We start from the raw sequence: 5,146 nt of genomic DNA, 5'->3' as shown, positions 1-5,146 counted from the left end.
AAATAAGGTAAAGAAGATAAAAACTCGTTATTTAAATCATATATCTATTAATTTCTATTATTGATTTGCCTATTAAGAGAGTAAAGGGAAACAGGCTTGGTTAATATATTTCTTAAAGAGTTAAAATAAAAGACCTTTGGCCTAAAGTCCCCTCTCCTCTCCAGACTCTAAAGGCCCTGGTCTGACTTAACACCATTTCTGCTAACAATGGGCTGATGACCCTTATCAATAGCCAGAAGATGAGTCTCCAGTTTGGGGCAATTATCAAGATTTGAGTAAGAGGGCCTTTTTTTCCAAAGAAAGGTGGGAAGAAAACTTAACTAAGTTTACTAAAAAAGATTAAGAATTTTACAAGTGATGTCCCGTCTCACCTGGGGAAGTCTCTCTGACCCCCAGCGTGGGAGAGGCCCACCACATGGATGATTGCATGAGAATATAACACAAGGCAGGGGAAAGCAAGAGCTACACAGTTCCAGCCCCAAGTCTTCATGTACTGTGTGATGTTAAGAAAGTCACTTTCCCTCTCTGTGTGAAGCTGATTTCCTATCTGGCGATCTTTTACTGATTTGCAGTGATCAATATTTTTATAACAATTTAAACTACCTAAAAGGGCCCTGGAGACAGAGCCTCCACCCAGACCCATCTCACTTGTGATAGCACCTGCCTCCCAGGCTAGGTGAAATAATGCATGTAAACATGTGTGTAGTGTATGTAAAGTTAAAGGCTATATATAAGCATAAGAGATTTCAATAAATGGTAAAAACAAATAAAACAAAGAAGGGGGAGCCCGGGCGAAGCTGAAAATGGTTCAGACGGGGGTGAAGAGGTGAGGCGTGGAAGGAGGAAAGAGGAGGAAACCAGGGTCCTTCGTGAAGAGTGGGGTGGAGGGAAAGGGTCACAGGCAGGATTCCCTGGGCTGCAGAATTCACAGGGTGAGGTGCCTTCAGGCGGAAGTCACGGGAGGCTTTGTGAATGGGGAGAGGAGGTGGGCATTTGCATTAGCCCTCGGGATTTGCATTGGGATGGATGGAATTTTAAAACCAGTGTGGAGGTAGGCAGGCAGGGGATTCCTTGGGTGTGGACACACACAGAAGCAGGAAGGTCCAAGACACTGGAATGGTTCAGCTGGTCAAAATCGAGAGTCCTGATTTAATGTATGATTTTGACTTACTATGTAGCCCCAGTGATGCAGGGCAGGGCAAATTCCCCCGAGAGAGATGCGGGGTAATGCTCCATAGATGGAATTTGTTCTCCTATTAGAGGCAGAGAGTGAGAGAGCCTAAGAGACACTCAGAGGGACGGAGACGACAGAGACCAGGACAGTGAGAGAGTGAAGGCTCTGAGAGGCATCCTGAGTGTTCTGGGAATTCAGTTTACATATCATTCTCTCGTTCCTGTGGGTTACAATTTAAAAACTTTGTTTACTCATTTTCCTTTGATAAGAACATACAATGAGGAAAGATAAGAGCACCTAGCATGAAAAGGTAATATATAGCGTGAAAGGCCTGCTGACAGTGCCCAGGCTTCGATCCGTGGGTTCCCCATGGTTTTAGCCATAGGAAATTAATGATTTTATTGCGTGTAGGGCGCCACTTAAAGACTCTGTTTTTCTTGTTTTCCCTTCACGGTGTGGAGAAATGGGTTGTTAGCAATCCCAGCAGAAATCTTCCTTTGTTCTGCAGGTTTCCTCCTGGCCTGGCTGCAGGGCTGATCAGCATGTTGAAGTCTCTGAATGTAGCTTGATTTAACATTTTAGATCTCTTGCCTCCTTTCAGATTACTGGCACTCTATTGAAATTTCTTCAGAGTATGCTTTGTAAGCTTTAGCCCTTTTTCTTCCTAGCCATTAACCCCGCTGAGGCAGCCAGAAACAATGGCCATGACTTAACTAAGGGTCACAAGGTATGAGTTTCTGTTAAGCTAAAGATAATATCTTGACCTAAGTTATGTTTCAGCTCCTGAGCCCTAGGGTGAAATGACCCCCTGGCTCTTTTCCATGAAACCAGACAGAGGTCTCAGCACTGTCCGTAAGACCTGATGGGATCCCCTAATGCCGAACCCACAGTATCTTGTGATTTGGCCCTATATCGAGAGAGAAGAGGAGGCATCTGAAAGTAAAAATAGAGGCAAAGGAAAGGGCCTGCAGAAATAACCATAACCGACTCGGCTGGTTAAAACTGCTCTCTCTCTTCCCCCATTCTGCCCTATGCTCTTCAGTTAACATGTTTTCCACAGCTGCATCCCCCACCTCAAGGATTCTCCAGCCCCTTCCCTTTCTCTGTAGCTGTATAGGAATATCAAGACTGTGGAACTGTTTGCTGTGTTACAGCGAGAGCTCAGCCTTTGGATAAGGAAGCTGCTGAGGGGGCACAGACATCAATGAATGCTGCTCTGGTCTGTAAGCCTAGAAGTGTCGTCTCTTTGTTCAAGAATCCAATAAAGGTGCTGATAACATCAAGGGTCTGGAAATTCCTCCCCTGCTGTCCCCCACCCAAAGCTGCCCCTCCCCACTCTGAGTAAGGAGGGACATGTAAACCCTCAGACAAAGAAATCACGCGCCCCTTTCATGGTCACTGAGAGAGTATGTAAGCTGTAAGAAATCTAACCAAGGGGAGATCATGCTTTGGGTCTGTTGAATGTCCCATGCTCTCCGCCGGCATTAAATTCTCCTTCCTCTAACAAAGTTGTCTGAGCGTCTGAATTCCTTTTTCAGGTGTCACTTCCTGCAACAATATAATCTGTAACCTACACACCATCAGGGAGTTCCAGGCTTTTGAGCAATGCCTTCTCATTCTCCTGGGTGGTGCCATTCATAATAAAATAGCCAATCTTTCTCCATTAAAATTTCTGGTGTTTAGCGCACAGAGCTGAGTTTGAGCCCGAGCATATCATTTACAAGCTGTGTGTCTCTCTCTCAGACCTGGTTTTGTTACTGCACACAGACTTCCTTTCTTTATTATTTTTATTATTTTTTAATCCCCCTGCCACTTCCACCCCTGACCTAGGGATGCCATCTCCCCTTAAGAACTGGATTTCTGAAGGCGAGGCATCTCCTCCCACCCCACGAGCCCTGGGTATGGGCCGCAGCTCTGCTGGGGCTCGAACCCAGGACCTTTTGCATGTAAAGCAGATGTGCTAAACACTACTCTATGGAACCACCCTTTCTTTAATATAGGTTTGTCTAGCATAATAACATTGTGACTCACTAGTTTTTTCACCCCTATCTTTCCACCTTTGCATGTACTGTATTCCCAACTTCCTTAATCATTAAGCCTTAGTAATGTAGAGAGGAGGCAAGAGAATTAAAAATGTTAATCAAGCCACATTCATAGACTGCAAAGTGCTGATCAGCCCTGCAGCCAGGCCAGGAGGACATCCTCAGAACAAAGAAAGATTTCTGCTGGGATTGCTAACAGCCCATCCTCCACACCTGTGAAGGGGAAACAGGAAACAAGAGTCATTCCCTATAACTAAAACCACGGGGAGCCTATGGATTAAAGGCTGAGAACTGCCAGCAAGCAGTCCTTTCAAGCTACATACTCTTCCTTCCCCTTCCCCTTCCTCACTGTATGTCCATATCAAAGGAAATGGGTTAACAAAGTCTTTTAAACAATAACTCACAGGAACTAAAGAATGATATATAAACTAAATTCCCTGAACACTCACTCACCTATTCACAACCTTTCCAAACCTGTCTTGGTCTCTCTCTCTGCCTCAGAGAGACCACACTCTATCCGTAGAGTATTACCCTTTTTCGAATAAACTTTCCTTTTGACTCGCACTTTGGTGTGTGTGTTGAATTCTTCTCTCTGCTAAAGGACTCTCTTCTTCTCTTGGTACGGGGCTTGGTCTCCCTGTCACTTGGGGAAATTTGCCCCGTCCTGTATCATTAGGATATTAGGTTCTGGTCAGCGTCATTTTACGAATAAAGCCTCAGGTCTATTCATCATGAGAACAACTTTTGCTTAAACTAAGGATAATGACTTGGCTTCAGGTGCGTTTCAGCAGCAGACCTATGAAGGTGGCATGATCCCACCAGCCCCATCCCCTCAAAACCAGACAGAAAGACACCATGACAGACATTAGGACCTGATGCAATGAGCAATTGCCTCCTACTCCAACCCTGATCAATCAGCGGAGCACACGACCCCAACTCCCTCAGCTACCATGACTAATGAGTCTTCCCCTATATAACATATCCCCTGGACGCCATGGGGGAGCCAGGTTCTTGAGTGATAGCTTACCTGTATCTCCAGGACTTGCAGCCCTCTAAAATAAACCTTTACTTTCTTTGTTGCAAAACCTGTGTGTGTCTTGCTTGGACTCAGATGCACGCAGGAAAACACTAAGTTTCCCAGGGTAGCAGGGAGATTCGATGAGACATGTTTTGGAGTTAGAATCGTTCAGTGCTCCCACTCTGGAGCCCAACTCTCTGGGTGTGAGTCCCGGCTCTGCCTGTTACCAGCTGTGAGACTTTGGGCAGGTCACTTAGCCTATTTCCTCAGTTTCTTCATCTGTAAAAGGGGGTTGACAAAATGTCGAGAGGAAGAGATGCTGTTACCTGAGAGTGGGTCCTCTACCAGCGCGTTTTCCAGGTTCTTGATGTCTCAAACAAAGAATTGAGCAAGACACCGAAATACAGTAGAGAACAAAAGTTTTATTAGAAAGGAAGGTACACTTCCAGAAGTGGAAGTGGGCCTGAGCTAGAGAAGCGTGCCTCAAAAGGCCTGGTAACAAAGACTTCAGGGTTTTTATCTCTTTTTTGCTGTGAGTGGTTACTTTTCTTAGAGGAGTGGTCTTCCTTGATTGACAACTGAGATTGACAGTGCTCAGTGAGTGATCATTTTGCTTTCTGTGCATGTTTGATCCCAGAATTCAGTCTGTCATAATGATATTAATGAACTTCTGGGCATACGCATTATATTATAATGATGTTATCATGAGGCTCAGGTGAGTTGAAGGTCTTTGGGGTCTTCATTGTGCAGGTGTGAGTGGGACTGGCTTAAACTGGTACCTAAATCTCTGCCTACTGGTTTCTTTGTGTGAGTTAAATGCCTTCTGGCTTGCTTAATTGTGGGTGGATTAGGGCGTACCCCTTCTATGACAGGATGACCTCAGTGTCTTTGCAGGCAGCCCTGAAACCCCCT

Source organism: Pteropus alecto, unplaced genomic scaffold, assembly GCF_000325575.1.
Source record: "Pteropus alecto unplaced genomic scaffold, ASM32557v1 scaffold170, whole genome shotgun sequence".
Classification (NCBI taxonomy): Eukaryota; Metazoa; Chordata; class Mammalia; order Chiroptera; family Pteropodidae; genus Pteropus; species Pteropus alecto.
Note: the sequence above shows the minus strand (reverse complement) of the source record.